This window comes from Pyxicephalus adspersus, chromosome 12 (genome assembly GCF_032062135.1).
Source record: "Pyxicephalus adspersus chromosome 12, UCB_Pads_2.0, whole genome shotgun sequence".
Taxonomy (NCBI): Eukaryota; Metazoa; Chordata; class Amphibia; order Anura; family Pyxicephalidae; genus Pyxicephalus; species Pyxicephalus adspersus.
In genome coordinates this window covers 6,112,646-6,127,724 of record NC_092869.1, presented here as the reverse complement: position 1 = coordinate 6,127,724, position 15,079 = coordinate 6,112,646, and the positions used below count along the sequence as shown (strand labels likewise).

At 41.3% G+C, this 15,079-nt stretch overlaps 1 long non-coding RNA gene across 1 annotated transcript; it reads left to right on the top strand.

The window, feature by feature from the left end:
- The first annotated feature begins 38 nt into the window (after window positions 1–38).
- LOC140341994 (uncharacterized) lies at window positions 39–3,986 on the top strand. The gene is made up of 4 exons (XR_011922970.1): window positions 39–402; window positions 1,210–1,275; window positions 1,828–1,853; window positions 2,534–3,986. It is a non-coding gene; the product is annotated as an uncharacterized lncRNA (long non-coding RNA).
- Window positions 3,987–15,079: the final 11,093 nt, after the last annotated feature.

The following is a 15,079-nucleotide window of genomic DNA, read 5'->3' as shown; positions in this document are numbered from 1 at the left end:
AAAAGAGAGACTAAGCCAATTGATTTATACTTAGAGCCCCTCACAATTGGAAAATCTGATGTGAAGACCCTGGAACTAAACCCTGAAATCTTACCAACAGATTCACCAAGAGACAAAAGAGACCATCCGGTGGTATTGCTTTTTTCTCTTTTAAATACATCCAAATATTGTCCTGTGATCTGTCAATATTTATTTTTGTTTTACTTTCTGGTAATTAAATATTTTCCTTTATAGAGACAAATACTAAGGAAACCTTATCAACCACAATCACTGTTGTGATCATTGTTTCCATCCTCCTCCTCATTACCCTCATAGTGATTGTTGTTGTTTTCATCACGTACAAATGCATCCATTTACAAACACCTACAAGCAGGACACCAACTATGGATCCTCCTAAAGCTGGTACGGTATCTGACTATTCCTGACCTAAAAAATATATTAACTAATATAGTCTACAGTACCGCAAGCCTGCATAATTCTGCTACAAACTGGTGTTCTGTGTGACATGTAAACCACTTCCTTGGTGCTCACTTCTCCCCCTAAAGGGCCCAATTATTGCCAGGAAGTCTACTAATAGCAGTGACCGATGGGTCACTTCACACCTATACATTGTGGTGAAACACTGACACATGCACAAGTTTTGCAGTGTCTAATTTTATTAACTCTCTAACACATCTTGTAGTAAAGAGAAGTCAACACCCAGTATGTATTTTTTATAATTTTTTATGTATTATTGTTATTGTACAATCTGAAATCGGTGGTGGGGGGGGGGGCACCCAATCAAAATTTTGTTCATACATTATAAAAATCAACTATTATCCCATACATGCTGGCCATGAAGAAATCACCCTGATACCTATTCAGTCTTAGGATAATGCTTTAAGGTATGGAGCCTCAAAAAAATCAGTTGGACTCTTTCGCTTACTGTTGCCCCATGGTGGTATAAGAATTAGAAACTAGGGAAGAACAAATTGGAGCACTCACACTACTCTGGATCAATTGGTTTATTACAAGGAAGCACTGATCCACTTTACCAATGAACTAAGTTTGGTTCCTAAGGCAATTGGTCCAGTCACCCCTAGGATCCAAGTAGGAGCTCATTTAATCAGCACATGGATTAATGGGGAGAAAGTTTTCTCCATTTGTCTCCTCTATTTGTCTCTCTGAAAATACCCAGATTGACTGATTTTAATCTATTTTGTTTTTCAGAAGCTGCCACAAACATCACTTCTGATGAGGAGTTATGTTATGCCAAACTTACAATTGGCCAAAAATGTGAGAAAATTTTACTTTTCTACTATAAGCATGTTAGATGAAAACTTAAGTAAACAAAGTAATACATACATTTTTATGGGGGTGTCAATTGCCAACTGATTTTATTTTGTATCTGATCTATAAAAAAAAAAATGAATGTTTTTCTGTCCTGACCTGTTCTAGTTCTGTCTAGTAAAACTTAGTATACACTGTATTCTATAATTTGTCCCTTTAAATGGTACAAAGCATGACAAAGTTTATTGCAATCCAAAAAAGATTTTCATTAACTTTTTTTTATTTTATTTCTCATCCGGGTATTTTATTTTGTGGCACTGCAAAAAACAAACAAATCAAACAATTCATGTTATTGGCAAAAAAATATAGAAATAAGGAACATATCAGCAAAAAAAGTATTGCTAATGGGGGAAGTGAGATATGTGTTTATTAGAGCTGAGTAGGATTCCTTAAGAGTTGAATGAGAATATAAGTTATTTAGGAAAATATTTAAGTTTTTTTTTATTATTTATTTGCTACACATTTCTTCATTTTGATCAGTATTCCTTCTATTTCCAGCTTCTTTACCTAGAGCCACTGAAAATGTAAGTAACATTTCACTCTTAGTTTTATAGGCTATAAGATGTGTATATATGCAAATAAATCCATGTAGAGGCTTCACATATGAGCTCAAATCATGGTGGATTAGATAATATTGTTCCAAATTATTGGATAGTGTGTAATACTTTAGGAGAATGTAGATGGAAGAATTTTTTTCTGTGGATCCAAACAAAAGGTGCTTTACTTTTTTAGTTGATAAAATGCAATTTATTGCACATAATACCCACAAGCTTTGAATTAAGTATGGTGTCCTTTGCCTCCTTCATGCTAACTTAGCTATTAGCAAAGCTACAGTGGGGAGACTTTGAAGTGTCATAAGGCATTACCAGGACATCATTAGGGAAAGAAAAAACTTAAACTATTTGTATTATTATATAAAGGACCAATTCTTATGGACCAGATCACTCATTCACTCCCAGTGAGATGCTATATGTGGCATCTCATCTCATGAATATGTTCAGGGGCGTAAGGAATTGGTAATCCCACCGCAACTTTACCCCTCGTCTGAACATAGCCACAGACAACAGAGCAGTTAGGAATGGACAGGTAAATATTTTTTTCTTAAAAAGCCTAAAGTGCTCTCCACTGACTAAATATTTTATGTTTGCTAGATAAAAAAATGTCTCTAATATGTTTCTAAGCACTGTGCTCTTTGTTTCTCCAGCACACTATCTATGCTGAAGTACGGGCCAAAATGGAAACATGAAGATCACCAAGTCCAGGTGCTGATGTTCTCAAAGGAGTTCTAAACCAAAGATTTGCTCTGGAATGTACAAATATTGAAATGAAAGCTTCAGTAAATATCTTACCTGTCCATCAGACTGCACAAGATCAGTGTATTATGGTCATAGCTGCCTAAAGGATCTCAACTTCCCCCTATGCCAAGATTACACTTCACCCATACCTCCAACTGCTGCAAGTTGTCGTCCTTCAGTGCCACACAGCAAAAGCTCAATGGACAGTTGAAGCTTTGCATTAAACAATTGAGTAATAGGGCCATGGCTTGGAGCACTTACCTTCCTGTTCACAATCTTCATTTCAATGCTCAGGGCAGTGCATGACACTGGGTATCCTGGTAAACTCGAGGTTGCTGGATATAAACTCCTGTGCACGAGTGGGACATACATATTTCCAACCTGGCCAATAAACATGGTCAAAAATCTGAAACCCAGAAAAGAACTGGATGAAGATGGTGACACCTGAAACAGAGTGAGAACAAGGGTTTGTATTTGTATATTATAGATGTTACTAGCATTCAATGCTAACATGGTTTCCTGGGCTGGACGAGGGATGGCCTATGAAATTTTGGATATGGCCACTAAATTCTAAAACATGAATTAGAACAAATACACCAGGGGAAGTAATATATAGGATGCAGATGATATTTTCCTAAATGTTCAATATTTCAATATCATCAATATTTATTCTTAAAGCATTACATTTGGCCAGGCCATTTATCGAAATTTAGTTTCATCTTCTGAATGTCAAAGCTAGGAGTCAGAGCTCCCCTCTTACTTCCTTAAAGCTTGGATCATTACCCATGCTTTCTCACTTTAATACTTCTGCCATCACCTTTATATCTTGATGGAACCTCTCCCCTTGTTCCTCACTGAAATCGCCAAGGTTTTCTGGAAATGTTTGCTAATGACTATGGGGATAACGTACCTTTATGCTCATGGCAGCACTCAAATTTGTAAAGTTTAGGAGCAATTTTTGTACCAGTTCTTCATAATTTTGTGCTTTATGGTTACCCAAGATGTTCTTGACAACCATGACATAGCTGTGCCAGGCAGAAGCTTCAGTATCAGTCATGTAACTTGTGAAATTTGAATCATTTATCCGTTTCCGAATCTGTGGTCCATCAAAGATTCCTGCTTTTACTTTTTCAGTAGTCAATCCAGGGTATTCACAGAAGAAAAATAACAATTATTAGGATGATTTTTGGGCCCTCGCCATACACCATAAACCAAATTTCAAACTTTTCAGTTTTTCATTTTTCCACTGACGTAGACACTCTACACAAGTTTTGCATACCATATGGGGAGCCCAATACTTATCTTGGTCCCCCAGAGTAATACCAAATATTCGAGATATGCTTGTTTCACAAATTCTGTATTGTTTTTAACAATTTTCATGTGTGTTGTTTTACATTCTGTTGATTTCAAGACTCTAGAGCAAAGTATGATTTTGGTTAGATATCAAATACACAATGATAAGTGCCAATAACATTTGTCAGCTTTAAGTTATTTCAGAGACAGCTGTGGGTCCTCTTATTTTTTGTCAACTGGTACCAATGAACTTGTTCGGGTTTATTATTTGTAGCAAGTGGGTGGGTCAGTAACTCAGTAAACTGTGAATAACTTGAAGAAAGTGAAATATTTATCATTGGTAAATCGCCTCTCTGAAAGCTTTTAACCTTTTTTTTTTGCCACTACAATTATCAGTAGTCTATATGACCTAAGCAATGTTCCTCATGCTCTGACATATATTAGAGTATACACATCTGAAAACTTTTATTCAATATTCACCAAAATGTGTGATCTATCTGCATTTGTGGGGAACCCAAAAACAACCCAAAAGTCAGTGTGTGTGTGTATCAGCCTAAACTCGGTACATTTGCATGGTAAAGCTTTGTCCTAGCAAATATTTACTGTCGAAACACAGGGTGCAGTTGAAAAGACCTCCAGTGCAAACCTCAGTGATGATCTGCAGATAGTTGGTAAATCTGTCCATTATTAGTTTTATCGATGTGTGATATTGCTCAAAAAGTATTTATATCTTATTTTCACTACATTGGATTAAAATTGCCTGCCACCTTTTCGTTCAATACAGATTACAGATATATAATCTGTATTACAGAATACAGATTGAAGTTTAGAACTGTAGGGAGGGCCTGTATTTGAAGTCCATCAGGATTAATATATTTTGAACATATTTTTGAAAATATATGACATGCCAATGAAAGTAAGTTTTTTTTCAAGAAATTTTATTAAATAATTAAATTGTTAAAAAATACAAAGAACGTTTCATATTAAATAAATCAATTTTGGCCATTAGGCCTTCCTATGTCTTTCAAAAAAAATAAAAAATTGTAACTATTTACATCAAATGTAAATGTTACAATATCACAATAAATAGAGTTCCTCGAAGTAGGGTGTTTTCCACCAAATCAGATTATCAGATATTACTTGATCTGACAACTCGATCTGACAACTTACTTGATCTGACAACTCGCAGCCTCCAGACCCTCTAGTTTACAGCACCCATTGTAAAAGTTGGAGTTTTGTGTCTCCAGGGGTCATAAAACTCAGATAAGGCAGTAGAGTGGTTCCTGATTGAACTGTATTATTGAACCTGTATTATTATTATTATTATTAATAAACAGGATTTATATAGCGCCAACATATTATGCGGCGCTGTACATTAAATAGGGGTTTGCAAATGACAGACTAATACAGACAGTGATACAGGAGGAGAGGACCCTGCCCCGAAGAGCTTACAATCTAGTAGGTGGGGGGAATTCACACACAATAGGATGGGAGATATGTAGTGGTGGGAAGTAGTGATGGCTTGAAAAGACAGAAGAAGATGGGTAGGCAAGATTGGAAAAATAGGTTTTGAGCGCTCTTTTAAATGAGCAGAAAGTAGGAGCAAGTCGAATAGGACGAGGAAGACCATTCCAGAGAGTTGGGGCAGCTCTAGAGAAGTCTTGTATCCATGCGTGTGATGAGGTTATGAGTAAGGAAGCCATTAGTAGGTCATTGGAGGAGCGGAGAGAGCGGCTGGGGGAGTACTTTTTTTACCAATTTAGAAAGGTAAGTGGGACAAGAACTGTGGAGGGATTTGAAAGCAAAGCACAGGAGCCTGAGTTTGATTCTAAGGTGAAATGGAAGCCAATGGAGAGATCTGCAAAGAGAGGCAGCGGAAGAGGAGCGGAGGGAAGGATAAATGAGTCTGGCTGCAGCATTCATAATAGATTGTAGAGGAGAGAGTCGGGTTGGTGGAATACCAGAGAGGAGGATGTTACAGTAGTTCAGATAGCAAGAGCATGTACAGGGAGTTTGGTGGTCCCAGGGGACAGGTAGGGGCGGATTTTGGAGATGTTTCATAGGTGAAAGTGACAGGACCTGGAAATGTTCTGAATATGGGGGGTAAATGAGAGGGCCGAGTCAAAGGTGACACCAGGACAACGTGCCTGAGGGGAGGGCCGAATAACAGTATTATAACAGTTAGATATATGTCAGGGGGAGATTTGGAATGTGAGGGGGGATGATGATGAGTTCTGTTTTATCCAGGTTGAGTTTCAAAAATTGATCAGACATCCATGATGAGATGAGATGACGACAGGTAGCATGAGACCTTATCTAGGACTGAGGGAGGCAAGTCAGGGGTGAACAGATAGATTTGAGTGTCATCAGCATACAGATGGTACTGTAAGCCAAAAGAGGATATGAGACTACCAAGAGAGGAAGTGTACAGAGAAAAGAGAACCGGTCCAAGGACTGACCCTTGGGGAACACCAACAGGGAGGAGAGTGGGTGAGGAGGAATTACCAATGAAGGAAAAGAAAATAGGAGTAGTAATCATCCTTATAATTTGGGTAATTGAACACCAGAGTCAGATAGAGGGAGTATGGGAAAATGATCCTCAGAAAAGGAGATTGCATAGTGGTTCTATCACAACAATGGGCAATAGAAACAGGATTCACAGATAAGAATGAGTGGTGAGCCTGGGTAAGATACACTGCACACTTGAAGGAATTTAAGGAGTGTGTAGCTTGTGCTAGTGCCCGACCCCAATTGGCTACAGTACTTATACTCCCAGACCAGGCAAATGTAACTTGTCTATTGTAATTATTCACCAACACAACAATCCCCTCAGAGTGTGAGAAAGAAAGGCAGGATTTCCCCAACATCAAGTTAACTGGGGGCCCTCCAGAAGTAAAAATGTATGATGGAAATATACTTGTTTCCGAAGGAAAGGCACAAATAATAAAAATGGAACCCCATTTAGGTATTGTAAGACAACGTATTATGTAACAAATGATACAAGTGCTTATAAGGTTAAATGGTTTACTACTCAAATTCAAAGTTTAGCTGATGTTTGGTTGATATGTGGAGATAAAAAATGAAGGTTTAGATTGTCTTCTGAATGGACAGGAACCTGTGCGTTGACACAATTATTTCTTCCATTTTATGTGTTCCCTACAGAAGAAAAGACAAAACAGGGATGGGTAAACAGACAGAAAGCAGACCCAAAGAGACAGAAAAGGGAAACCCCTCAAGGTTCTTTCGATAACCAAGTATCAATAGTATAGGGGTTTCCAAGGGGTTCCTGATGAATATAAAGCCCTGAACCAAATATGGTCGGGATTTGCTTCTATCTTTCCACAGGTGTTGATTAACAAGGACACAGAATAGATCCACTACATTTACTACAACCCACAGAGATTTGTGAACTACAGCCGAGATGCTGTGAAAGGGATAGCGAGTCAACTGGAAGCCACTTCCTTGGTAGCCTGGCAAAATCGCAAAGCACTGGATATGCTGTTGGCCGAGAGAGGAGGAGTCTGCAAGATGTTCGGAGCATTCTGCTGCACCTTCATCCCCAATAATACAACACCAAATGGCAGTATTACTAAGGCATTACATGGTATCCAAATGCTCCCAGAGGAACTTGCAGAGAATTCCGGAGTGTATGATCCTTTCACCAACTTATTGGAACAATGGTTTTGAAGATTGAGCAACCTGGCAACCAGCCTATTGCTTTCAATTGGCATGATGGCTGCCATCCCGGTTGTTTGTGGTTGTGTTCCATGCCTAAGAGGACTTGTGCAAAGACTCATAGACACCTCACTGACAAAAACTATGTATCAACAACTGATATCCCAAGGAGATGACAACGAATATATGGAAACTAAGACCGACCCAGACTGAGAAGACCCCTATGATGATGCTGCTGTTCCTAATAAATGAAGCCTCCATTGGAAAACACGGACAATGAGGGTTGAGAGTCTTAATTGGAACAATAAAAGTATTAAAAGGGGGGAGATTTGAAGAAAATTACGATCTTTGCATATACTGTTATTGTTTTACTTAGACCAGCGCCCCAACCTTGACTAGCAGCACAGAATATCACAAGAGAAAAACATACCCAAGGTCAGACACACAAATTGAAACTTTGTTGCCAAAGTTCCAAGAACTAGCTGATAACACAAGGAACAAAGGTGGGAGGAGGAGGTGAGAAATATTGTGGGATTAGAAACATTTGTGTGTGGGCAAACTGGAAAATCACAGAGTACGTGACAAAAGGGCTATAAAAAATTGTAACTGCAAGTAGGGAATTTAGACAAATCATGAACTAGGCTATTGCTTTTATGTAATGCTTTTGTCTCCTCGCTGCGAGTAAAGAAAGTCTTGACTTGAACCTGACGTGAGTTGTCCAGCAGGGAATTTCTTTCACATTTATTTATTTATATATATGTGTGTGTGTGTGTGTGTGTGTAATAGGTGAATTTATTTAAATTATTGAAAATATTGCAAGTAAGATGCCCGATAACATACTGCTTCAGATTTGACGACAAATCAGAAAGTGAGAGAGAGAGACATCACTTTGACCTTCTATAGAGAGAGGGGCTTCTAGAGTGCCACAATCAGAAACTCCTCCTATACCAGTGTTAGTACGGTGCACGCTTCGTGTGTCTGTGAATTTGAGAGGTACAGAAGGTGTGATTTAACGCATGTATTCTTTACTTGGCTAAATTCTACTATGGGGATGTGAAAAAGATTTCTTGAAGATGGACCCAAAATTGGTTAGCAACAAACCCAAGGGAAGCAGAAAGTTGCTCACAAATGAGCAAAAGAAAGAAGTAATTTCAGCATATGAAAAAGGAGTCAGAATTTTGGATTTAGCAGCCAAGCATGGCTTAGCATCATCATCATCAATAGCTTTAATTTTGAAGAAGGAGGTGATTAAGGCAGGTTCAGTTGCAGCTGGTGTGAAGACTTTGGTTTCTCAAATCCAAAAAATTTTGTGACTGAAGAAATGGAAAAGCTACTGATGATCTGGATAAATGAGCGTCAAATGGCCGGTGACACTATGACTCAAGAGACGATCTGCAGCAAAGCCAGAATGATTTATGAAGACAAATGTGTCTGGACCAGCAGTGCAGAGGCAGTGGAAGAATTCAAAGGAGCAGAGGATGGTTTTAGAGAGAGAAGGTCAGGGATCCATAGTTTAATTAGACATGGAGAAGGAGCCAGTGCAAATAAAAAGGAAGCTGAGAAGTTTGCTAGGGAATTTCAGAAGTGAACCAACCTTCATGGATACAAGCCGTAACACACGCATTTGTGCCGAAAATGGTTAGTTCTGGAAGCAAAATGCCCAAAAGAACTTTTATCACAAAAGAAGGGAAGCGTATGCCAGGTTACAAACCTATGAAAGATAACTTACTCAAGGTGATCTCAAAATTAAAATGTTGGTCCACCACTCTGAGACACCAAGAATTTTGAAGGAGAATGTTTGCAAGCCCTTGCTTAGTGTTTATTGAAAGTCAAACACCAAGGCACGGGTTCAAAGGATGTTCACAGAGTGGATCCTAGAGGTGTTTGGACGCACGATGAAAAAAATACCTGAGAAAAAAAACTTACCTGAAAAGGCTGTGCGGCTTCTTGCCAATGCTCCAGGACATCCACCTGGCTTGGAAAAATATTTGGAGGAAAATGTTAACTTCATCAAGATAAAGTTTCCTCCTGCAAACACCACATCTATTTTGCAACACATGGACCCACAGGTAATATCAAACTTTAAGAAGTTGTATACAAAACACATGTTCCAAAGATGTTCTGATGCAACTTCATTAACCAGTTTGACTCCGAGGGAATTCTGGAAGGATCATCCTTAATGCTATTCAAGTCATTGCCATGGCATGGGACAAAGTATCAGTTAGGACACTTAATGTTGCCTGGAAAAAGTTATCGCCAGACTGCTGCAAGATAAGAGGTGCTGATTTCACTGTTCAAGATGCGGAAGAAGCTGCTATGGAATTTGCTGCTGAAAATGCTGACATAGTAGATAAGATAGTCTCCTTGGGCAAAGCATCACATTTGGATGTAAATGAAGAAAACATAGAAGAATTAGTTGAAGAACATGCAAAAGATCTGACAACAGAAGATCTTGAAGATTTGAAAAAGCAACTGGTTCCTAAGAAAGGGACAAAAAAGATTAAGAGTACTCATCAGAGGAGGAGGAAGAGGACAGCAACAAAAAGGGAAGAATGCCAACAGGTGACATAAAAAAATTGCTGGGAAGTTTCAGTCTATGGCTACAAAGTGGCATCCCAACAAAGCTGAGAAGTTCAATCAACTTTGGACAAATTTTTGACTTCTTCACCAACAAAGAGACAGAGGCCAGTTACTGAAGAAGAGGAGACTTACCTTGAATAAACGTTGAAAATGTGGGAAAAGAATTGTAATAACGTTGTGTACATAGTAAAAAAAAAGTTTTTATTCTACAATACTTTCCATTGCATTATTTCATTCTCCTTCATCCAATTGGGAAGCTGTTTATCTCTATAGTGAGTTTATGACCTTTTATATTGTGCTTTTTACTAGTTTCATAACAACTTCATCATCGTTAAGTTGTGGGCAGCATCCAGAACAAATTAAATGATTTTCTAGATGGCTGCAAAGATCCTGGGCTTTGTCAGCCCCGGCCACGATCTATAGCAATCCGGGCTTCACCTGGGCCATCCATGGGCAAGGCACGCAAGGGGAGAGTGGGGAAGCTTCCCCCTACCCCAACATCGCAGCTCCTGACGGACCAACCCTCCATCAGGGATTATATTGTGGACGCTGAAGCGGATCCTGCACAGGCCTCCAAGATGGCGCCGACACGCTCCTTAGACACGTGGCACCGGAGTGTGCAGCGGAGCAAAGCGGATGCACAGGGCTCCCCAGAACCGATGGAGACTTACCCTGCTGAGAAGAGGGGCTCTCCAGCTTCCCTCCTACAAGACCCAGGCACTCCAAGGTCCCCGAGATCTTCTGCTGCAAGTCCGGTGAGTCAGGGCTCCAGCCTGGAGGATACCCCCTCCCCTGCAGCATCTCCCCAGCGAACCCTCTCTAGGTCCCCAGGTCCATCACATACTCAGTTGGGTGCATTGACACCAGCAGCATTTAGACAAGATGGCTCCTTCCCTGTGCACAGTACTCCAGCCCAGGGTTCTGGTGGGTTTCCCGCTTCATGCCCTCTATTTTATGTCACAGTGGTCTCCTCTTCAGCAGGATCCTCAGCACCAACAGAAGATACCAGAAGGGCAGAATCTGCTCCCTTGAACTTGGGGACCCTGGGACCCTCTAAGAAACAGATGGGGGAGTTCCCCTTTACAGTGGGGCTCCCGCCTCCCCCCCGGCAACAGTATATGCACCTTTTACCTACCAAAGCAGACTTCCAAAATTTGGTTACTGAGGTCCAGGCCACTTGTCGCTCAGAAATTGGGGCCTTATGCAATGACCTGCAAGTGTTAGCGGGCAGAGTTGATGAACTGGATGGCAGAGTTCAACGAGCAAAAGAGGACATTGAGACCCTCACCCACAAATCTTTGGATAGTTCTCAGAAATTTAGGGATCTCTACCGCCTTATTGAGGACCTAGACAACAAGAGTCGTAGAAATAATATCAGGGTTCGGGGCCTAACTGAAGCCACCCAGGATGCTGATATGAAACCAGTTCTGCAGGCCTTTTTTAGCCGGGTACTGGGGCACCCTGCTGCAAGAGAAATTAAGATTACCAGGGCCTTTCGCACCTCCAGACAACCTGGCACGGCTTCAAGACCGCGGGATGTACTATGTCAACTGGATAGTGCTGACCTGAAAGATGGGATCATGGCAACTGCTAGAAATATCCGCAATCTTGAGTTTGATGGTGCTCCTCTTCAGCTGTTCCAGGACTTATCGTGGCATACTTTACAACAACATTGCCTGCTACAACCATTACTGACTGTACTCCGGGACAACCAACTACCTTATAGATGGGGCTTCCCTTTTAGCCTATCTGTACACCAAGATGGAAGACCATCCACCCTTCGTTCCCCAGAGGATCTTACTGCTTTTTGTGTGGACCTAGGTGTTGAACCCCCGAGACTCCCCGGATGGGAACCTGAGGTCCCCCCCACGAGGCTCTCCCCCCCGTGGAAAGCGGTGACATCCAAACGCCGCCATTCACGTCCTCGGCAGGAATCCTCATCTCCCCTGGAGGCCCCCGCTAGACCGAGACGCTAGTATCCTTTTATCGGACCAGCTGGTCCTTATTCTAGAACTTTACACAGGTTCATCTTTCCATGGGTACTACTGATTTCTAGAATGTTATTACATGACCGCTATCCTGGATGGCTGCTGTGTGTAAAGTTATACTGTTCTGCATCTGAACTGTCATGCTTATTTTGTACTGTATTGCACTTTTATTGCTGTTGTTTTTTCTGGTTTTTCTTGAACAGTTGCTATTTTGGATGGTAACTCAGATAGATTGCTATGTTCACGGTTTTTCTAGCTGCCCCGGGGGGCCTGCCCCTGTGCTCAGCTTGCACTGGGTGCTATAACGCCTCAAGTGGTTGGCGCTGACCATTGAGATAATGTTTACCTGTTTCTGGCCTTATGGCCCCTCTGTTGTGGCCCTCTGGGCCTTTTGCCTCTCTAGGAAGGTATGTTCACCCACCAATTGGTTTTGTCCCAAGACCCCCTGTGTGAGTGGTCAGGGATTGGTGGGTGTCAGGCCTCCCCTGTCTCTAGGTTCCTACATGGTTTCCATGGCTACTAAAATATATGCCTTTAATGTTAAGGGCCTGAACTCTAACAGGAAGTGGAAACTGGCTTTTAGAGAATTCAAGCGTCTTTCTCCTGAGGTTGTCTTCCTACAGGAGACGCATTTTGACAGTATGGGCTCCTTTAACTTTGTCTCAAAACTTTTTTCTCAGGTGTACATGGCTAATTCACCCAGTAAAAAAACGGGCTGGTGTAGCCATTCTCATGAAACCTTCCTTTAAGTTTTCACTGTCCCGTTCAATAGTTGACCCAGAAGGCAGATTCCTTATTTTACATGGAACCCTACAGGGTACACCCATTACCTTCTGTAATTTCTATGCCCCAAATGTTGGCCAAACTCAATCCTCTCTAAAACACTAACAAACTTGGAGGAATTTGACCATACCTTTTTAGTAGTCGGAGGAGATTTTAATTTATTGTTCTCGCCGGCGCAGGATAGACTTGCTCTCCATGCAGCTACCCCCCACTCGCAATTGAACCAGCATTCTAAGGTCTTTAGACAGCTGATCTGCAAACACCAGCTTTATGATACCTGGCGGATTCATCATCCCACGGGGAAGCAGTTCTCTTTTTACTCCCCTCCTCACTGCACCCATACGCGCATAGATTACATATTCACCAATCTCCCACTACTGCGGAATAGTGTGTCTTCTGAGATCCACCCTATAACCTGGTCGGATCATGCCCCGATTACACTGGATGTTGATCTCTCCCCGGCCACTACCCGAGTCTGTCACTGGAGGTTAAATTAATTCTTGCTCAGGAATGAAGGCACCAAATCGGCGCTAGCTATGGGAATGCAACATATATTTCCAGGATATTAGGGGTTCAGTGGTGCATACATCAACACTTTGGGAAGCACATAAAACTGTTTTTAGTGGGCAATGTATCTCTTTAGGCTCCCGGCTTAAGCGGGGTTCTAATCTGCAGCGCACAGTTACTACGCATGCCCTACGGCCTTGTGGAAGCAAACCCTCTCTGGGCCTTCTTTGTGAAATAACTACTCTTTGGTCTAAACTACAGGCCCTGGAATTACGGAAGGTTAGTTGGATGATGCAGAGAACCCGCCAACTGTACTACTACAAGGGTAACAAAGCTGACACACTGCTGGGGTGCAAACTGAGAGACCTAAAAGCTAATGCCTCTCCAGTGGCTATTAAGGATGAGAGTGGGGTGGTGAGATATGACCCCTCCCTCATTGCCTCACAATTTGAGGCTTATTATACAAATCTATATCAAACAGTACACCAAACCCAAAGCTCCCTCAGAGGTGATTTACAATTAAAACTTGACTCATACCTAGCTGGTATAGACTTACCCAAGCTCAACCCAGAACATTTGGAACAACTTAATAGTCCTATCACAGAAGCAGAAATTTTGAAAACAACTGTACAACTGCCTTCAGCAAAAGCTCCCGGATCGGATGGGTTACCTTATTTGTATTATAAAACTTTCTTGCCAGAACTTCTTCCACATCTTTTGTCACTATTTAATGAGTTTTTGAACAGTAAACCCATCCCTCCATCTATGCTCGCTTCCCACATTACTGTAATACCTAAGCCGGGCAAAGACCCCATGGTTTGCTCAAGCTATAGGCCCATAGCACTTTTAAACTCAGACCTGAAAATTTTCACAAAAATACTGGCTAGCGGGCTATCAAAATTCCTCCCCTCTTTCATCCATGGGGATCAGACTGGTTTTATACCTTTTCGCCACGCTCTAGTGACAACACTAGGAAAGTAGTTACCATTATTGATATTATTAACAAGAGGAAGACGCCATCGGTAGTGCTTAGCCTAAACGCTGAAAAAGCATTTGACTGCCTTAGTTGGCCGTTCATGTTTTCTACTCTATACAAGTTGGGCTTTCGTAGACCCTTTATGACGGCAGTTAAATCGCTTTATAAATCCCCCTCAGCCTCAGTTAAACTACCCCACGCTTCCTCCTCATCATTCCCTAATAAGAATGGTACCAGGCAAGGATGCCCTTTGTCCCCTCTGCTCTTTGCTATATGTATTGAACCCCTGGCAGCATACATCAGATCTAACCCTGACATCAAGGGCATATCAGTTAAGGCAAAGTCCTAAAAAAAATTAAATTGTATGCAGACGATGTTCTCTTGACTTTAACTCAGCCAATCACCTCCCTTCCGAACATGTGGAGAGAACTATGTACATATGGTCACGTATCCGGATACAAAGTTAATGCATCTAAATCTGAAGCCTTGTCTTTTTATATGTCTCCCACACAAGTATCGGCTCTGCGGTCCTCCTACACCTTTGCATGGAGAGGCCTGGCCATCCGGTACTTGGGGGTCCAGGTCACCCCTATGTATAATCATTTATACTCCCACAATATCCCACCAATAATCCGACAGCTTCAGTCTCTCTT